Consider the following 22040-nt stretch of genomic DNA (forward strand, 5'->3'; position numbering starts at 1 on the left):
GTGAGATATCTCTCATTGGAGTGTAGGAACAAGGTGGCCAGAGGCCAACAGTTTCTGATGGCTTGACCCTAGGGAGAGCCATTATCCTCCCAGAAACAATGCCCTGATGCTGGCACCATCCACATCTGTATTCCATCATGCTGCCACAAAAGGCCATTGTGTATCCATATGCATTCTGGCCTGCAAAGTAAGAAACTATACTATATAGGCTGAGTTTTCCTAATTCCCTGATGAATAACTATTCATAGAACTAGTTCCACTGTTGATACTGAAAACTATCCAACCTATTATGTAACACATTTAATGTTTTTATTATTACCTGCCAAGGATATCAATTCAATTCAGGACCTGTGTCCAGAGAAAAGTATAAATCAAGGAAGAGTTTACTCAACATAGCCTTTCTTTTTAAAAATAAATTTTAAATGATTTATTTATTTTACATGTATGTGGTGTGTGCCTGAGTATATGTATGTGCACCATGTGCTTGCTGGTGCACACAGAGGCAAAAACAGGGCATTGGATTCCCTGGAACTGGAGTTACAGGCAGTTGTGAGATAACTAATGTGGATGCTAGAAACCAAACCCAGGTCCTTTGCGAGAGCATTAAGTGTGCTTAACTGCTGAGCCATCTCTCTAGCCCCTTAAATTACAATTCTGTTTTTTGAGCCTGCATGCATACTTTCCATGGCACGTGTGTGGAAGTCAGAACTTGAGGGAGTGGTTCTCTCCTTCTATCATGTGGGTTCTGGGGGATTGAACTCAGGACATTAGGCCTGGTGTCAAGTGCTTCTACCTACTGAGCCACCTCTTTGGCTTAGCATATCCTTTCTGAACCGTTCTCTTCCCTGTCTCAGGACCCTTGCTAGATCATCTGTCTACCCTAATTTGGAGGAGTGAGCAGTTCTTTGTGTGAGTTGTTGGCTGTGATCAGGTTTTTGCCACAATTTATCAAAATGTGATGTGGTGGCCAGCTTCCAAGCTATCTATCTAATGACTCCTTCATTTACACACACTCCTTTCCTGTGTTCTTTTAAACTGTTTAAGGGTTGGGCTCTATAACTAATGAAATATACCTGCTCCAAGATAGTAATATGTCTCTTCCATTGTTAGGTTGTTGAAGACTGGGACTTTGATCTTGGGTCTTCTTTCTTTGGTCTCTCATCTCCCATTTCTCATTTCCTATCTCCATCTCTGTCTCTGTCTCTACTTCTGTTTCTACCTCTGTCTATCCATCTCTCTCTCTATCTCTGTTCTATTTCTATACCTCTCTCTCAGTTTCTGTCATTTCCACTTCTGTCTGTGGTTACTTACCCTAGAGGATGTTGCCTATTGTGAGTGATCCTATGAAGAAGCTTATGTGGTACAAACTGAAGTCTCTGAGTATCAGGTATGAATGTAAACTTGGTAGGTAGCTTCTTTGAGAACAGCCTAACCACAGCTTTATGAGAGACACTGAGGCAGAACTATCCCACTGAGCTGCTCCAAAATTCCTGAGCCTCAGGAACTCTGCAAGCTCATAAATGTGTGTTCTTTTAAGTTGCTAAATTTGGGTAATTTGTTATGCAGCAGTAGAAACTCAGAACAGAAGCTGTATATCATAAGTCTCTGGAGAGCTTACTTAATATAATTCCTAGGTCACATTCAAATGAAAAAAACTCTCTGGCGAAAAAATTTCTCTCTATATATATTTTAAAACTTTTATTTATCTACTAGTATTGTATATGCATGTGAAATGTATGGATTTATGTACTATCCATTGCATGCCCATGGAAGTTAGGGGACAACTTTGTGGAATCAGTTTTCTCCTTCCACCTTTATGTGGATTCTGGTGATTGAACTCAGGTCACCAGGCTTGCAAAGCAAGTGCTTTACCTGCTGAGTCATTTCATTGTGCAGAAATCAGTTTTTAACAAGTTTCTGGGAAGATTTTTTTTTGTTTTCCAAGACAAAGCCTCCATATGAAGCCCGGGATGACTCTGAATTAATGGACTCTTCCTGCCTCTACTTCTCAGTTGCTGAGATTACAGGAGTGTTTTGCCACACTTGGCTGGGATGATTCCTATCTATCTCTCTATCTCTCTATCTCCCTATCTATCTATCTCTCTATCTCCCTATCTATCTATTTATCTATCTATCTATCATCTATCATCTATCTATCTATCATCATCTAGCTAGCTATCATCTATCTATCTATCATCTATCATCATCTATCATCCATCCATCCATCCATCCATCCATCCATCCATCCATATTGTGGTGCTAGGCATCAAACCTAGGCCTCTTTCCTTTTCTTTCTTTTTTTTTTTTTTGAGACAGGGTCTCACTATGTAGCCTTTGGTGGCCTGGTAGTCCAGGTTGGCCTCTGACTCACAGAGATCTGCCTGCCTGCCTGCCTGCCTTCTGAGTGCTAGGACTGAAAAGGAGTTCACCATCACACCCAGCTAAAATCAGAGCTTTTTACAGTCTAGGCAAGTTCTCTGTCATTGAGCTGTATCTCTAGTCTCAGGGATGATACTCTCAAATTTGAAAATTCTTGGACTAGATAGTAAGTTGGAGACCTGGGCTACACAGTGAGACTATCTCAGGATACTTACAAGAATAAATTTAAAAAACAGAACTACTGACTTTTTCTTTTTTTCTTTGGTGTTGGGGTTGAACCTAGGGCCTCGTATATTCTAGGCAAGCATTCTATCACTGAGTTACAATCACAGCTATTTATTTGTTTGTTTATTTATCTTTTGGGGGCAGTGTTCATAGCCCAGATAGGGCTGGAACTCACTAAATAGCTTAGGCTGACCCTGAGCTCTTGATCCTCCTGCTTCAGTCTACCAAGAACTGGGATTATAAACCTATGCTATCAGGTCCCGTTTAAGCTTTGAGATCATTGACATTTCTAAGTTAAAGACATTTTTTCAAATATTTTAACTTTTGTGGCTGGAGAGCTGGTGTAGCTGTTAAAGGCTCACAACCAAATATTATAACTTTTGATGATATGCTTTAGCAGTTTAAAGACTGAATGAAGGCTGGTGCATTGGTACAGGCTATGGTAGAAGAGGTATGATGATTAAGAGTTTGAAGATCTAGGTGTGGGATGGGGAGAAAGAGTAGATATATGGCACAGTCATCTATCTGTGCATAAAGTCATCCTGAATAGTTTACACTTCTAAAATGAACTACTTTAGGACTAGGGATGTGGCTCAGAGGTAGAACACCTGCTTAGCTTGTTTGAGGACCTGGACCTGATCCCTAGCACCACAAGTAAATAAGCAAAAGTAAACTACTTTAAACTCAGAAAGATACAGCTTAGTCATAATAGTATAGAGTTGGATGAATGGTTCTTTGCATGTTTCTCCTAGTTTGCTTTGCAATGCTGTGATAAATATCCGACTCCAGGTACCAATTTCTGTTTTATTTTGATTTCTGTTGCTGTGATAAACACCATGACTGAAGGCAACTTGGGGAGAAAAAGGGTTTATTTCATTTTCAGGTTACAGTCTGTCATTGAGGGCAACTAAGGTAGGAACTCAAGGCAGGAGCTTGAAGCAGAAACCATGGAGCAATGCTACCTACTGTCTTGTGCCCTAGCTTCTGTTCAATTATGCAGCCCAGGACCCCCTGCTTAGAGAGAATATTTCTCATACTGGGCTGGGCCCTCCTATATCAATTAGCAATAAAGAAAATGACCATGGACATGCCAATTTGACTGAGGCAGTCTCCCAATTGAGACGCCCTCAGATAACTCTGGGTTGTGTCAAGTTGAAAGCTGAAGGTAATTAGGGGACACATTCACATGTTCAAATCTTGTTAAATTTTTTGAAATTTCTATTGTGGAATGTAGGTCCTCATACTAGGCAAATGTGGGGTGTCACCCATCATTGAGCTCTACATCCCTAGCCTTTTTCTCTCTCTTTTAGACAAGGTCTCGTGTAGCCCAGGCTAGTCTCCAACTTGATGTGTAGCTGAGCATAACAAGCATCTGATCCTCCTGCCTCTGTCTCCCAAGTGCTGGAATTACAGGCATGTGTCACCACACCCAATTCGTTTATGCAGTTCTGAGGATCCAACCCAGGGCTTTATGCATGCTAGGCAAGCACCGTACCATTTGAGAAATAGCTCCAGCCTTTCCTTTTACTTTTTATTGTGACATAGGGGTTTTCTAAGTTTCCCAGTCTTCTGATTCTTCTGCCTTGACCTCCAGAGTAGCTGGGATTATAGGCCTGCTCCACTAGTCCTGGCTCTTTTTCAGATCTTCATAATCACACACATTGTAGTCATATCATTCATGTTTCTCAGATGGGTGTTTAGTATTTTATTCTATTTTAATGTGACTTTATTTTCTTGGTGACTTTAATTAAAAGGTAGTATAGGATGCTGGGCATGGTGGCCTGTGCCTTTGAGCCCAGTGCTCGGCAGGCAGAGGCAGGCAGATCTCTGTGAGTTCAAGGCCAGCCTGATCTACATAGCAAGTTCCAGGCTAGCTGGGGCTACAGGGAGACCCTTTCTTAGAAAAGACCAAAATAAATAAATAAATAAATAAATAAATAAATAAATAAATAAACCAAAAACACCAAACAAACAAACAAACAAACAAACAAAAAAGCTGGGACTTAGTGGTGCACGCCTTTTTTTTTGTCTAAAAGTAATAGAAGTGGGCTTCAGACACTGTATTTGCTGGACATGGTGACACACACACACCTGTAATCCCAGCACTCAGGAAACTGAGGCAAGTAGATCCTGAGTTCAAGGTCAGCCTGAGCTAAGACCCTGTATCAAGAAACAACAACAACTAATTAAAACAAAACAAGAAATCCCCACTGTATGCCTGAATAGGTGGCAAAGTTAGGAGAAGGTATCTTGGGAACACAGTACAATGTTAGAGAAAGTTGGGAAATGAAGTGGGACATCTATAATGAGTGGCCGTTGAGCATGTAATGTGGGTGGAAGGAAAGAGTGGAATGTTTTGAATATGAACAAAAGGTTGGGTTGACTTAATAAGTCTTCTATTTGTTCCCTTGTGCTAACACTAAGCCCCTGAAATTTGGTATGTGTAGAGAGGAGATGCCTCGTGAAACTAGAATAATAAAAACTTGGATGTGAGAAGGATCTTCCACAGTTTCAAGATCCTAATTTACAACCTTATACCACGCAACTTTCTAATCATTTAAGGGAGGCCCATGATCCAGGAGCTCTGTGTATCATTTGGCATCTTTTCCACTTTCTGCCTACTTATCATTCTAAATCTCTCTTTCTTATGGCCTGGGATACATTTTAACCATGTCTGTCCATTAGTTCTGTAGGGAAGAAAAGGCAGTATTTTTCCCTACCCATGACAAGATTCATGGCTGAGGTACCTATAATAAAAGAAAGATTAATGAAAGAAAAACATACGAATTTCTTACTACTAGTTTTATGAGACATGAGAACCTTCTGACATGAAGACCCAATGAAATAGCGAAGCCTGTGTGCTCTCTGCTTGGGTTTGTTGAAGAGTGCATGGGTGTGCAGAAGTATGGTTGGACAAAGGGAGCATGAGCTCATAGCAATAAAGCAGGACAAGCTCAGCAAGCCTGTTTGTTCAGATTCTTCTTGGCGTCTCTGTGTCTTTGAGCATAAACACGTTCCTTTCCTGCCAGGATAGGGAGGGCACCTCTGGAATGAAGGTTTTATGACCTGCTGCAGAGGCTAAGGGTGGTGAGAAGGTCTGGAGGCCTTCCTGCTTCTGCTGTTTTCCAGATGCCATGGTGCCGCGCTTTGAGGTTAGTGTGTCCTGAACCCCACTGTTTTCTTTCAGCTGTTTGGACATATTCATAGGAGTCTTTCTATTTCCTCTTCTACATGGAAAGCTTTCCAAATATTATTCTGCCTCTTTCTTCCGGCTTCATTTTATTTGATGGTGTGTTTAACAACAGTAACAAAGAGCTGTACATAACAATTGATTGGTTCACTGGGAACTAGACACTGTCTAGATGTTTTGTGCATGTTGCCTGAACCCAGGGCCTCATGTATGCTAGGCAAACACTCTACCAACTGAGCCACACTCCCAGCCCCTATTTTCTAGCTTTTTGTTTTAGAGACAGGGTCTCCCAGTAGCCCCAACTGGCCTGGAACGTACTCACTATATTTTCCAGAGAGGCAGACACAGAAGGATCTCTGTGAGATCAAGGCCAGCCTGGTCTATGTAGTGACTTCTAAGCTGCAGCTAGGGCTGCATGGAGACCCTGCCTCAAAACAACAACAACAACAATCCAATCCTATTTGACCCTGGGACTCTTTTGAGGGGCAAAGTTTTGAAAAATGATATGTATCAGTATTCACTTTATTTATTTATTTTTGTACAGTGTGTGTGCACATATGTGTATGTGTGTTCACATGTACGTGTATGTCAATGTGTATGTGCATATGTGCAGAGGCCAGAGGTTGATATTGGGTGTCTTCCTTGATTGTTCTCCATTCCATACTTTTAGGCAGAGTCTCTCACTTGAACCTAGAGCTTGCTGACTTGATTAGTCTACCTAGCCAACTTGCTTGGGTCTCCTCTGTCTCTGCCTCCTAAGTGCTGGAATTACAGATCCTCATACTTGTGTAGCAAGTGCTTTACCTGCTGAGACATCTCCCTAGCGCCTCTCAACTCACTTTAACTCACACTGCTCTAGATATATTTTCCCTTATTAGCACTTTTTTGGAAAATATGATTTACTAAATAGAACATTATGTCTTTCATGTGACTAGCCAGTTAAAAAAAATCCTGTTGAAGTTACAGCCTTAGGGATTGGAGGTATAGCTCTGCTGAGTGGGGTTAGAAATAAAATCTGAGGTCCCAGGATCCCACCAATACCACACAAAGAACACACAGACAAAGCCAAAGGAACCGGGCAAGGCAATGTTTACTTTTGCAAAAGGGTGCATTCTATCATTTGGATCAAGCAAGCACACCTGGGATCTGGGGACATTTGATAGGTTTTTTCCTAATGCAAGAGTACTATGTCTTTTTCCCACTGGCTGGGAAAATCTTTCATGGTTGGATAGTTTTAAAAGAATTGGCACAAAGGCAATGAAGGAGAATGAGGAAGGGGCTAGTCAAAAGGGGAAGAGGCTCATCAGGTTCCTGAAATGAAAAAGAGCTTTTTTATTTAAAAAAATGAGAGAGAGAGAGAGAGAGATTTGAAAGCTGGGTATTGTGGCACATGCCTTTAACCCCTGTACTTGGGAGGCAGAGGCAGATGGATCTCTCTGAGTTCAAGGCCAGCCTGGTCTACATAGTGAGTTCCAGGCCAGCTGGGGCTACAGGGAGACTCTGTCTCAAAAAGACCAAAAAAGATTTGAATTTCTTGTCCTAAACAAAAGTTTTACAGCGTTTTACAAAAAAGACTGATATTTAATGCTTCTTACAGTGGTATAGCATTTGCCTAGCATGTGTAAAGCCCTCTGATTCCCAGAACTGCGAAAATAAATAACTGAATTAATTTAAAAAACAATATAGGACTTTGAAATGGCACTACATCCAGATGTGGTGGTGTGCATCTGTATCTTAGTACTCCTACCACCAGATAGGAGACAGGAGACTCATCCAGCAGCTCTCCAGCTAACTAGACTGGGGTATGCAGCCTAGCAGAGAGCACAAGAGAGACTGCCTCAGCTCGATGGAAGGAGAGAAATATCTCCTGCAAATTGGCCTCCAAACAAATGCCATGGCATTCCCATACCCACACTCACACACATCATACACACAATAAAAATAAATAAAATATATTTTTAAAGCCAGTTGTGGTGCATGCTGGAAGGATATGGTGAAAAGGCAGAGGCAGGATCATCAAAAATCCCAGTCCAGTCTGGGCTATACCTTTGCCAGGTATGGTGGCACAGGCCTTTAATCCTAGGGCTCAGGAGGCAGAGGCAGGTATATTTCTGTGAGTTTGAGGCCAGTCTGATTTATATAATAAGCTCCTGGCTAGTTAGGGCAACATAGTGAGACTTTGTCTTAAAAAAAAAGAAAAAAAAGAAAAGATATAACTTTAGGTTTAGCCAAACAAAAGTTTTCTTCAACACAATGATTAGTTAAATTCTAATAACTGTTAGAATTTTCTTTTTTTTTTTTCTGTTCTCAGAAGGAAGGCAACAGAGAATGGTTCTACATTTTCACTTGGGTACTGTGCCCAGTGCACATTCCAGAGCCTCAGCACAGAAAGAATTTTTAATTTAGTTTTGGAGGCAGGGTCTTGCTGCATAGTCCTGGCTGGCCTTAAACGTAAGACCCTCCTGCTTTAGCATGTACCCCATGATACCTCCCCCCCACAAGATCTTGTTATCTTGTCTAGATTGGTCTTAAGAAAAGTTCTGAACTCAAGTAATCCTTCTAGAGGGAATCACTTTTCTTTCTTGGTTCTGAGGCTGGAGCTCAGGACCTTTTACATGCTAGGCAATCACTCTACCACTGAGCTGTGGTACTGATCTTGACAAACCTTTTAAAACTTTTTTTTCCTTCTTAGTATCAGGAATCTCTATTCTGTTTGTTTGTTTTTTTCTCTAGTAGACCAGGCTGGCCTTGAACTCACAAAGATTCCCCTGCCTCTGCCTCCAAAGTGCTGGGATTAAACGCGTGTGCCATCACACCAGTCTATTCCTATATGTACCATCACTAATCTGATAATCTGAGACCTCCCCCCTGTAAAGTCTATAAATGTGAGGAGTTTCCTCTGTTCAACCAGTTGCTGTTGTATCTTCTAGCTTGGTCCCCTCTTCCCCCCATGCCAGCTAGAATCTAATTTAAAAAAAAACTACAGATCCCCAGGGCCTTTTGGCTCTGATGCCTGCACAGTGAGTGCTCCTTCCTTTCTGTTCCTTCTCTCTGGGAAAGCTCTGTCCTGTGAAGTTGTGGCTTGCGTTGGAAGAAGCAGAAGATGGTGCTTACCGACTTTATACCTGCGCCTACTCACCTCTCTCAGGACCAACTTAAAGCTGAGGAAAAAGCGGTATCTCAGAGATCACGGTAGACCTCACTGGTCTCAAGGAGAACCTCCCCGACACGGGTACTGGAAAGGATGGACACCTCACTTGTTAGAGGATTTTGGAGATGGAGGTGCTTTTCCAGAAATCCATGTGGTCCAGTATCCACTGGATGTGGGGCCAAAGAGAAAAATGTCTAATGCACTGGCCATTCAGGTGGATCCTGAAGGGAAAATTAAATATGATGCAATACTCAACAAGGACAGGCAAAAGACAAGGTTATTTATAGCAAGTATACTGACCTGGTTCCAAAGGAGGTTATGATGCAGAGGACCTGCATGCAAAGAGCCGATGAAAAGAAGCAAGTAAAGAGTTAACAGTCCTCATTTGTGGATGCTAGCACCAAATCCTTTTAAGTGAATACATATCCTGATGTAACTGCAGGAACCAGGAAAATGGGAGGGATCCAGGGAGTTAAAGGAACCTGAGAGAGAGAGTAGTAGGAGACAGGTGCTACTAAGGGAGAAATGTGTAAAATGGAATAGTCAAATGGAAGAGGGGAGGGAGGCTTATACAAGGAATCTTGGAGATAAAGGGAAAGAGGGAGCTCAAGAGAGGTGGGACCATAGGAGACTGGTATTATTAAGGGAGAAATGGGAAAAGGGGGACACTTTAAATGGGGAGGGCAGGGAGGGAAGATAAGACAGGGAGAGAAAGAGGAGACATAAATAGTGCCTAGTTAGTATGAAAAACCAGAGGGAATGGTATTAGTACAAAAACTTACTGAAAAATTTAACATACAATCTCTCTACATGAGTCCATGTGTATAGCTAAAGACTACATAACAAGAAACAGTGCCAGACAGGGGGAACCTTCTTTTGAGCTGTTGGCCAGGGTAGTCCAAGAGACTCACAAAATTACACAAGCTATTGCCACAGTCTTTGATTGCCTCCCAGAACTTGATGGTAAGACCCTATTGCTGAAGACAGGCCATACTTCAGACACAAGATTTGAAGCAATGGAGCTGGAACTGACTTGGAAGCCACCTCCCCTGAAGGCAGCTCTCACAGCTTTGGAGAGCACTATGTAAGCTAGTAAGGGAGAACATCAGTCAGTGATCCAACCCTAGCTTCAAGGTTTAAAAACCACATCAATGACCAGCACAGCAAATGACATTGGTGCAATGGCACTTTTATCTTGGGGGTAATCAACAGCTACCTAATTGGACTTAAAGCCCACTCATTGGGAAGACACTCGTGTGGTACTGTAAACCTAGCCAAGTACACATAGCTGGAGAGGTCATAGATCTTAGAGAAAACCCAAGGTTCTCATATCCTTAAACAAAATGTAATTTCTTACTATGTGCAAACTATGGATCCTTAAATTTACAGACAAGTATCCCAGTCACCACCCATCAAAGAGGCTTCTTTTTCAAGAGACAGAGATTATTACAGAGTTCCACAACTGGTCACACAGAAAGATTCTCTGTGACTTGCCCAAACCTAAGTGGCACATCTAGGATGCAACCTCTACACCTAAGACTCATGGAACATAGAACAAGGGACGAAGAGAACACTAACGCATCTTTCAGTTCTCATCAATGAAGCTCCCTCATGTAACAGAGGACCAGGAAAGCAAAAGGTCACAAATCGCCAAAATGTAGAGAATAAGAGTCTGCAGAGTGTGGGTCCTTGGATAGGACTCCTATATTGAGGTCCACCCACTCAGGGCTCAGGGACCATTGTGGAAGAGGGGGTGAAAGATTGTAAGAGCCAGGGAGGAGGTGCACGACCATATGAAAATGATCCTACAGGTGCCTGGGACCCTTCTCATATAAGCCTACAGCAATGTTGTTAGCATGCACAAGACCCATGCAAACTCAGGCAGACAAAAACCCAGCATAGAACTGTGGAAATGAACAGCAGGCCCCAATGTTATTCAAAGAATGATTGGCAGCTGATTACTGCTGGGTGAGGAAGAGCTGATCTTCTTGAAGGGAGAGACTCTAGATAGGCTGACAAAATCCTGGTAGGTGAACTTGCACTGAGGGACACTAACTTTACATGATAGCCCTTAATTCAAATGACTTAATATATGAACTCCAGTGGGGGTGGGGGGCTATGGGAGGGTGTCAAAGGGGAAGGGGAAAGGAGTTATAAAAATTTTCTGTTTGAAATACACAATAATAAAAAATTTTTTTAAATTGCTTATGAAGTTGATCTGGATTCAAAGAAGCAAATGACCGTAGCTTCAGGATGTGAGCTGGCCTTAAAAACAAGGGCAGAGGCTCATTGAGATGCAGAGCTTGCTTTGTACCTTGAAAGAGACTATCAAGGTGTTTTACTTTAATTTTGTGTTTATGTTTTTTCTTTCTTTTTTTTCTTTTTTTGGTCTTTTTGAGACAGGGTCTCCCTGTAGCCCCAGTAACTTGCTTTGTAGACTAGGCTGGCCTCGAACTCACTGAGATCTGCCTGCCTCTGCCTCCCAAGTGCTGGGATCAAAGGTATGAGTCACCACACCTGGCAGAATAAATTATTAAACCAAGCCTCACTAAAAAATAAATACATACAGGGTGTGGTGACACACTGTTAATCCCAGCACCTGGGAGGCAGAGGCAGGCAGATGTCTGTGAGTTCAAGTACAACCTGGTCTACAAAGCAAGTTCCAGGCCATCTGGGGCTACAGGGAGATCCTGTCTCAGAAAAGACACCCCCCCCCAAAAAAATTCTGAGACTTTAAACTACATGCACAATTCCCTAGGACATGAAGGAGTGAAGGGCAAGTTATTTTAAAATTTTGTTTCAGTAGGGTCTACTGAGAGCAACAGTGTCCAGAGAAATATCTCTGTTCCATCCTTAGGGATGTATCCAGGAGAATCTCAGAAACATAGCCAGAAAAATGTCAGTGCTGTGGTTTGCTCTCTGACCAAGGTGAATGTCCCCATAGTTTTGATAAACTGTCATGACAAAAGATTGGAACAGCAAAATAAGTCAAGAAGGGAGACTACAGGACAGTTCAGTTATCCTTAGATATGCTGTGGCCCTGACACCATGGATGCCAAAAAGCACATAGGGCCTTGGCAGGTCTTTCCCTCTGCCCACCACCTTTAATATTATTATTACATTATTATTATTATGTATGTTGTTACAGTGTGTGTGTGTGTGTGTGTGTGTGTGTGTGTGTGTGTGTGTTTATGTGTGGACTCACATGCCACAGTCCATGTGTGGTGGTTGGAGGACAATTTGTAGAGTAATTCTCTTCTCCCACATTTATGTGGGTTCCGAGATTGAATTCAGGTCTCCTGAGTTGCTTGTACAAGTGCTTTTATGTACTGAACCATCTTGTTGACCCTGATGCCCCACCATCTTTAATGAGTTGCATTGTGTCCCCTAACAAGAATTGCTAAAGTCCTGACCCCCAGACTTCAGAATGTGACCTTATTTGGAAATAAAATCATTTCAGATATATAAAAAAAGAGATAACAGAAAAGAAAGAGAAAATTATATCTCTGAGGGTCTCTGTAGAGCAGCTGACAAGTTGGCCCCTGCTCAGTACATCTGATATACACCCTCATAGCAAGGAGTGGCATTCAACTCTGGAGCCAAACAAAGGGTTATTTGAATGGTAGAAATGCAAAAAGAGCCAATGAAACCTCCAAGGCTCAAGATTAATAAGAAAATTCCCTGGGGACCACCTTCTCCTCCTGCACCTCTAATACATTCTCCTAGTTGGAAGATGGTCATAAAGGAACAATGGGAGTGGAGGATTCCTCCTTGTGTTTCCAACTGGAAGAACACAAAGGTTTGCACAATTCCATTAGATAAATGGCTAGCTGCTGGCCGAAGACTTCAGACAGTACACATAAATGAAAACTTCGACAAACTGGCTGATGCTCTCTACATTGCTGATCAGAAGGCTTGTGAAGCTGTGGAAATGTGAGCCCAAGTAGAGAGAAAGATGGCTCAAAAACAAAAGGAGAAGCATAAAGAGAAACTTAGTGAGTCATGGGAAAGGGATGAAATCCAGCACGATAGGCGAAAAGAGAGACAGCAGGACTGTAGTCTTTGCAGGGCAGCTCCCAATAAGAGGTCAAAACTGCAGAGAAATTAAAATCCCAGTACCAGTGAAGTTACTGCTCTTGGTGTGCCCAATCCTTGAACTTCCAATGATCATAGTCCAGTATGACCAAAGGCTCTTCAACCAATCCAAGGGTATGGACAGTGGATTTGCTGGTGGAGAAGATGAAATTTACAGTGTTTATGATCAAGCTTGGAGAGGTGGCAAAGATATGGCCCACAGTATTTATAGGCCCAGTGAAAACCTGGACAAGGACATGTATGGTGATGACCTGGAAGCCAGAATAAAGACCAACAGATTTGATTCTGATAAGGAGTTTTCTCGTTCAGACCATAGACAGGCAGAGAAGGACCAGTCCAGTTTGAGGAAGATCCTTTTGGTTTGGACAAGTCTTTGGAAGAAGTCAAACAGCATGGTGGTTCTAAAAGACCCTCAGATAGCAGCTGCCCCAAGGAACATGAGCATGAAGGCAAGGAGAGGAGGAAAGAGTAGACACTTCTCCAGAGCGAATGAACTATTATTCACAACTCTAATGACGCAAGTCTTTGGGAAACCCTCTGTAAATGATCAGGATAAAAACCAAATCTGGGTGCCGGTCTCAGCACTGCTTTTTATTCTGGGGGGATGGGGGACTGAATATTCTACTTTGAATTTGTTTCTTAATTAAAGGATGGGTTATGTCTGAGGATCTTTTTGTGTAAGAACTTCTTATGAATAAAGTTGTCCCAACACAAAAAAAAGGAAGGAAAGAAGGAAAAAAAGAAAAGCATTTTGAATTAAACTTTCATGACATGATACCAGAGAATCTTCTTTCTTTCTGTTTTATTTCTGAAAAAGTTGTCTGATTTTTATCACTTTGATTCTCACTGGTTTAAGTTTAGTAGTTGAATTTGTTTAGATTTCATGCAGACCTGTCTTTGTGATTAATTTTGTGTTTTAATATTGGGATGGAACCAAGGTTGCAAGTGATAGTGACTACAACTCTCAACTTCCTGAAGACATGTACCTTCACGTAAACCTTCACTCAAATGTTATATTTTTCCTTAATTCTTTTTTTTTAAGTAATTTTTTTTGGGGGGGGGTCTTTTTGAAACAGGGTCTCTCTGTAGCCCCAGCTGGCCTGCAACTCCCTATATAGACCAGGCTGGCCTTGAACTCACAGAGATCTGCCTGCCTCTACTTCCCAAGTGCTGGATTAAAGGTGTGTGTCACCACGCCTCATGTTTTTCTGAATTCTTTACTTCATATTTGAATCTTAAAGGTTAAACAGAAAACTTCAGTTCAAGACATTTTAAAAATCAATAGTTTGAAGCCGGGTGTGTGGCATATGCTTATAATTCCAATACTCAGCAAGTTGAGGCAGGAAGATTACCACAAGTTTGAGGATAGCTTGAACTACGTAGTGAGTACCAGGGTCAGTCATGCATACATAGCAAGGCCTTGTCTCAAACAGCAAAATCAAGCCTGGCAGGTGGTACACTCCATTAATGCCATTCTCTGGAGGCCGAGGCAGGTGGCATCTGTGAGATCTAGGCCAGTCTGGTCTACAAAGTGAGTTCCAGGCCAGCTGTGGCTACAGAGAGACCCTGTCCCAAACAAAGGAACAAACAAATCAATTGGGTATGGTGGCCTATGCCTTTAATCCTAGCACTGCTGCAGAGGTAGAGACAGGGATCTTTGCAACTTCCAGGCCAGCCTGGTTTACATAGAAAGTTCCAGGCCAACCCTGTCTCAAAATAAACAAAATAAAATAAAAAAGCAAAAACAAAAACATCATCATATTTGAGAAAAAGAGCATTAAAGATGCAAAGATAGTGAGGCGTGGTGGTGCACACCTTTAATCCCAGCACTCAGGAGGCAGAGGCAGGCTGATCTCTGAGTTCAAGGCCAGTCTTGATCTATGTAATGAGTTCTAGGCCTCCAGGCAAACTACCTAACACTTTTACTTATGAAGCCACTGTCAGCAAAGCTCTTTTGGGTATCTTGCTGGCCTCTGGGCTGAAAATGACCACAGTCACGTTGAATGGGAGCAACTGTGATCACCAGCACGTGAGAGATTTGCCCTATAAACATTCCCTCATAGAAGGAGGGGACTAGCTCACAAGACTGATATGAGGAGGCCCCTCTTCAATATTACACAGGAGGAAAACAATAGACTGGGGGTGAGGTTCTGCAGTGATACAGATGGCTTTGAGTCACCCATGCTCCTGTAAGTACCCCAATAAACTAGTGGCTCCACCAAGATGGACTTGACCAGAATCTTTTTTGTCTGTTGGTCCTTCATCTTAGATGAACAGATATTTATTTACATCTCCTCAGGGAAAGGCTGAACTACTGGCTTACAGAACTGTCAGCCTTAGAGGAGAGAAAGGGAGGTCACATTCTGGCAGGCCCAGGATATTGTTGGGAATTTATGAAGACAGCACCTTACTGAAAACTAAAAGTACTACAGATAAGGTCTGGTGGCTAGCTCTTGATGGCTTCCTAGCTTCTAGGGCTTTTAGCCTGCTCTCAGGTATGTGTTTGTGGGAGAGAAAAAATGAAGTATTATTATAATGATATATATGAAAATATTACAACAAAACCCATTTCTTTGTATGTTCACCAGAAAAATTAATTTCTAAATTATAAAATGTCTGTTCTCTGGGCTGGGGATGAAGCTTAGTGGACAAAGATCTAGGTATATGAGATGGGGATAAGGGGTTGGAGGGGATGATGAAGTCTGATTCCCTATAGACACTTCTTGCAAAAAGGTTGAATTTTTTTAAAAAGCCAATCACAGTAAATTTCTTTTGTGGTACCTATGCAAGTGATCAGGACTAATCTAATGAGAATCATCCTATTTTAGAATCAAGAGTCATCTTTCTGGCAGAAACTGCTTAGTCTTGGGTCTGTCAGATTGGTTCTCCTCTTTTCAGACCAGAGGCCAGGCCTCATCAGCTCTTCATTCAGACGGGGAAGCATCCCAGCACTCAGTCAGGAGGCTGAGGTAAGAGAAAGCCAACCTGAGTCATAAAGTGAGTTCTATGTTAGCCCAGGTTACAAAGTGAGACCTTGTTTCAAAAAACTAAAATAAACACCTCCAAGTTTGAGCCTTCCTTTGCTCTTAAGGGAGTGGAAGGTACTAGAGCTACACAGTGTGTCATCAATCCAGGGCATGCCTCAATTCAGATGCCAGTTGAAATCCTGAAACAAACTGGGTCCAGTGGTCAATACAAATTTTGCTTAGTGAGTGTGGATTACAGAAAAATGAACAAAGACAACCCAGACTTCTAAATGGAATGATTCATCATAAAGCTGCTTTGAAACTCTTCCCTCTAACTAGGAAATACCTCTTTTCTGGGCTGGGAAGATGACTCAGTGGGTAAAGTGCTTGCTGTGCAAATGTGAGGATCTAAGCTTGGATTCTAAGAACCCACATAAAGCAGGATGCCATTGTATGTGTCTGTAATCCCAGCACCCCTACAGTTAGACTGGAGGCAGAGAAGAATCTCTAGAAGCTTACAGGCCAGTGGCAAACAACCAGAGACCCTGTTTCAAACGAGGAAGGCTAGGACTAACACCAGAGGTTGTCCTCTGACCATAAGCATGTCATGACATGTGTACACCCCACTCACCACAAAGATTTAAAAAAAACAAAAACCCTCTTTTTTTCCTAGATGCATGAAATCATATTGATTTTAGTTTAAGCAATATAGATAAATAAATCTCTGATCTTTATACTTGATGCGTGTGTTTCTTCCTTTTTTTGGTGTGACAGGGTTTTGTTATATAGTGTAGGTTGCCAGTGAATTCATGATGCTCTTACCCTCTGTCTCCTGAGTGCTAGGACTGTTAGTGTTGCCATGACCAGCTCAGGTCACTGTTTAATTATGAAAATCTCTGAAGTTTATATCTGGGATATAGTAAACAAATTGCCAGACTTTAAAGAAAAAAAAAAGAATAATCTCTTAGAATATTCTTTGATCAGAAGGGGTGGCTATTTCATAGCTCTTGGGCACTGTTGCATGCTATCTGGATCTGGCCCTAGTTGTAGTTTTTGAGCTATATCAAACTTTGTTAATTATAAATGACTAATGAATATGAAAAATATCTCCAAAGTCAATGCCTATCCATAAATTAGACTGGAGCTGGGCATAGAGGCGCATACCTTAATCCTAGTACTCAGCAGAGGCAGGTGGATATCTGTGAGATTGAGATGGAGATTGAGGCCAGTTGGACTTATGTTGTGAGTTCCAGGCCAGCTGAGGCCACAGGGAGTCTCTCTCTCTCTCTCTCTCTCTCTCTCTCTCTCTCTCTCTTATATAAAATTGAACTGGAACCTGTTATCCTTCATTCATTGCTTACACTTAGCAAATTTCAATTCTTTTCCATATTTCTTTGCTGCATTCCAGCCACAGTCCTCCAAAATAATGTTTCCAATTCTTCTTCCTCTTTTCTGACTTGGCATCACTGAGAACTAAATGCTCACTGTTCAGATCTTTCTTAAAATCCAGGTTCCCATGTAGTTGACCTTTCCCCAGGATCCAAAGAAGCATTGAGAATTAAACTCCAATGAGTAGATAAACACTGCAGAAGATCCATCATCCACTGCAGCGGTCCTCTCATGGGCCTGATTTCTCTGTGGACCTAACACTATGTAGGCTACCAAGGAAGCCAGATAAAATGCTTGGATCATGACTTCCTTATCTGAAACATCACCATAATTGCAGACAGAATCTCTAAGAACTTTTACAACTTCACTTCAATGAGCTCAACAAACAGTATTGCATTTTCAAAGGATTTTTCATGCACTGAGCTCCTACATTTTACTACAACCTTTATTTATTTATTTAATTTTTATTATATGTGTATGAGTGTATTGCCTGCATGTATGTGAATGCACTTGAGTCATGCAATACCCTTAGAGATCAGAAGAGAGCCTTATTTCTCCTGGAACAGACATCAGCTGCCATGTGGGTGCTGGGAGTAGAACTCAGGTCCTCTGCAAGAGCAGCCAGTGGTCTTAACCACTGAACCATCTCTCCAGTCTCTACTACAGCTTTTGTAACCCCAGCTGGCCTGGAACTCCCTATGTAGACCAAGAGATCTCTCTGCCTCTGCCTCCCAGGTGTTGGGATTAAAGGCATGCATCACCACATCCAGCTATTCTTCTTTCTATATTTTAATTTTTAATTATTTTTTGGTGCTGAAGAAAGCTACCAGATACCAAGAGAAGCCTGTTCCCCAGAAACCTATTGTGATGGTTTGAATGAGAATGTCCCCCATAGGCTCCAGGTATTTGGACATTTTGTCCCCACATGGTGGTGCTGTACTGGGAGGTTTTAGAAGGTGTGGCTATCCTGGAGGAAGCATGTCACTGGGGGTGGGCTTAGAGAGTTAAGCCTTGCCAGATCTCCAGTCACCCTCTTGCTTGCTTCCTGTGCCTACATGATGATGTGAGAGCTTCACTTCTGCTGCTCCTGCTCCAGCCACCTCCAGCCACCATGCCTCCCTGCCATGATGGACTGTAATTCCCTTGGAACTGTAAGCTCAAATAAACTCTTCCTTCTAAAATTGCTTGGGTCAGTGTTTCTATCAGAGCAACAGAAAAGTGACTAACATACCTATGACCCAGAATCCAGGAATAGTCCTTCATGTGGATCTCTGAGACAGTTCCTTTTCTTCTTGAAGATGAGTACACCAATGATATTCTCCCTCACCCCCCTTTTTCTCACTAGGGATTGAACCCTATACTAGGCAAGTGCATTACCACTGAGCTGTACCCTAGCTTTTCTATTCTAAACATTCCTTTTTACAATAACTAACCCTAAAACAACTGACCTATTCCACCTTCCCTTAGCAGAGGGTTCTATTGATTTCGAAAGAACACCATCAGCTGGAGTCATCAGGAAACTGTTTCTTACACCATATTTCACCCAACTCAGATTTATGACCCTGAGTTATTCAATGACAAATGATACCGTTCATTTTGAACAAAGGGGAGACTGACACTGTTGAATTTTATCTTAGCCTGGAAAACAGGTTGAGGCTAAGAAGCCTTGAATTTCACTAATCTTAAATGAAAATATTTTCCAAACATATTTAGGAAGGAAGGGAAGGAGAGAGGGAGGGAGGGTGGGCTAGGAATGTAGCCCAGTGATAGAGCACTTGCCTAGCAGTTGAGCCACCTAGGTTTTAATCCTAATATCGGAGAGGGCAGGAGGGAAAGAGGATGAGGAAGGGAGGGGAGAGGGCAGGGGAGGAGGGAGGAGAGGGGAGTGAGGTATTATCTGTGATCTGCAAATTGGCTTATTGCAAAAAAATGGCTCTTTCTTCTGTGACTTACATTAACTCATGGGTGTCTTTCTTGTTTAGCAGGGACAAGGCTGGACACTGACCAGATTCCTCTTTTGTTTCATAAATGACTAACTGTATTGGTGTGCCCATAGAATCCAAACTGGAAAACAGTGCTTATAATCAAACTTTGGTCCTGTGCTTGTCTCCTCCCAGGTCCTAACCTGTGGAGCCAGTACACAGCCCCTTGTTCAGGGATCCTCTGAAAATGATATGATCTCTGGTTAAAATATTCTCTGATCTAAGCCAGGTGTGGTGGCACATGCCTGTAGTCCCAGCACTTGGGAGGCAGAGGCAGGAGGATCTTTGTGAGTTCAAGGTCAGCCAGGTGGGGCTACAGGGAGATCCTGTCTCAAAAAGACAAAAAAAAAAAAAAAATTAATTAAAAATTATTTTGCATTATGCCAAATTCACAGTGAATACATGTCATCACATTTATTAAAACTCACACAAATTCTTGACCTCCAGGTAAATGTCCTTAATATAAACTATACATTTTGGGTGATAATGTTTTGCTAAGTTTAGTCCAGGGAGTATAACAAATGCACAGGATATTGATGGTGGGGGAGGCTGTGGTGTTCAGCTGAGGACACATATGGGAACTCTCTAGTCTCTGCCTAGTTTTGCTGTGAACCTAATGCTAGTGTAAAAACAATCTGTAAATTAAACACACACACACACACACACACACGTAAATTAGAACAAAAAAACTAAGATCAATTGATTTCACAATTAATATAACAAATTAATTTTTATGCCATAAGAAAGGCTACAAAGAAAGACTAGAAGAGTTCTGAACTGAGTTTTTAAGAATTGTTCCCCAGGAAAAATAGATATATAGGGAATCTTGTTTAAGATTTAAAACTATAAATGATATTTCTCTAGGAAAAGTATACAACCATTAGATAAAAATTGCAAGCAGCCATTGCTTTGAACTAGGCTCTTGTACTGGGGCCAGATAGAAAAAAAAAAAAAATAGAAAAGAAAAAACAAAAAAAATTTCCACATCATCAAGCCAAAGTGAAGCTGTTTATCTGACCTTCCTAGAGGCCAGAAGAGAGAATAGCTAATCCTCAAACAGGCCAGTGTTTGACAGCCTGATAAAGGAGTTCCCTGTGCTTTAATCTTTCAAGGAAAGTAACTTTGAAATGAGGAATCTGCTTTTTGTTGTCTGGTCTACATTCTTCTGCCATTTTCTGTCTATAAGGCTACCTTCTGTGCTCAGCCCATCAGAATACTCATTCTGTTTTATTATGAGATGTTACCTGATGAGATTCACAAAGAAAAGCCAATTAAAGTATTTATGCTAAGTATGGCTTGATGGCACATGCCTTTAATCCTAGTACTCAGGAAGCAGAGGCAGGCCAATCTCTGATTTCAGGGCCAGCCGGTCTACACAGAAAGTTTCAGGCCAGCCAGGGCTACACAGTGAAACCTTGCCTCAATATATATAAAATGTTTTATAATTTTGTCTAGAAGGAAGCAAGAATGCTTTTTTTTTCTGCCTAGATAATCCCTAAGGTTTGAGAAAAATTAAAAAGTGATTTGAGGCTAGGTCCTATTGTCTCAGATATTGTGCGTGTGTGGGGGGGTACTTAGGACTGGAGAATTGCTTGAACACAGGAGTTTAAAAGCAGTCTAGGCTATGCACTGAGACCCTGTTGCCAAAAACCAACCAACCAACCAAACAAACAAACAAACAAGCACCCCCCCCCATGATTCACTTTTTTTTTTTAACCCCTTTTTATTTCTGAACTTGTTCAGAAATCCTACTGTGGCTTTGTCTAACTTCTACTTTACTCAATACTTCCACCCCCACCCCTAGTTGAGGAATGCAGCAGACTGGAGAAAAGCCTGTGGTTTGGCAAGTTTTAATCATTAGTTACTTGGGTAGATTATTTACCCTCCCCATGAAAATTGAGACTAGCCAAGGTCCCCTCCCAGGATCACTTACTGAATACTCGCTACACCTCAGAGCAGCTTGTAAGTGCTCTGTGTGTATCAACTTGCTTAACCCTCAAAACAGTCTTATGAGGTCAGAACTATTATTAATCCCTTTTTTTGGAAAGCAAGTTGAAGTTAAATGCCTTGCCTAAATTTGTCTTGTGGGCACTCCCTTAATCACAGTAGTACACTAAGGAAGGAGGTGCGTGAGAGAATTAGAGAAGATCACCATGCAAAGCTCTTAGATTAGTGCTGACAGTGTTGAAAGTTACCTGAGCCCTGGAAAACAGCCTCTGTTAAAGAAATGTTCCACTTTCTGTGTTTCCAATTTTGCTTTATTTCAAAGAGCCACCCTTCCCCATATGACTTAGATAAGATGCACCTGTGCCCCTCCTGTTTACCCAGGACTAGGGCAGGTGAGGACCCTGCAGAGTCTTCTTTCCATAAATGACTAGTTGAATGACAGCTGAGTCCAGGGAATCTAAGCTAGAACAAAGTACTTGTTAATTAATCAAAGGGCTTAGAATATTTTTCTCTCAGGCCCTAAATTCAACCACCATCAGCCCAGCTAGCCAAGAGCACCATTCTAGTAGCCCATTCTGAAAATAGGTTGGTTACAGGAATAGGCACAGAAGCAAACTCAGTGTGTACCAACATGAATGGGCTACATAAGCTGTAGTCCAACCACGAGATGAAATGCTGGGCAGCTTCTCTCTTCTCTCTCTCTCTCTCTCTCTCTC

General features: G+C 41.8%; 1 non-coding gene and 1 pseudogene across 1 annotated transcript; one reads left to right on the forward strand and one right to left on the reverse strand.

Moving 5' to 3' along the window:
• Nucleotides 1-8094: 8094 nt before the first annotated feature.
• Nucleotides 8095-8187, reverse strand: LOC115067710. The gene has a single exon (XR_003847080.1). It is a non-coding gene; the product is annotated as a small nucleolar RNA U83B (small nucleolar RNA).
• A 710-nt stretch (nucleotides 8188-8897) lies between these two features.
• Nucleotides 8898-13512, forward strand: LOC103750302 (annotated as a pseudogene).
• The last annotated feature ends 8528 nt before the right edge of the window (nucleotides 13513-22040 follow it).

Source organism: Nannospalax galili, unplaced genomic scaffold, assembly GCF_000622305.1.
Source record: "Nannospalax galili isolate Female #2095 unplaced genomic scaffold, S.galili_v1.0 scaffold45, whole genome shotgun sequence".
Taxonomy (NCBI): Eukaryota; Metazoa; Chordata; class Mammalia; order Rodentia; family Spalacidae; genus Nannospalax; species Nannospalax galili.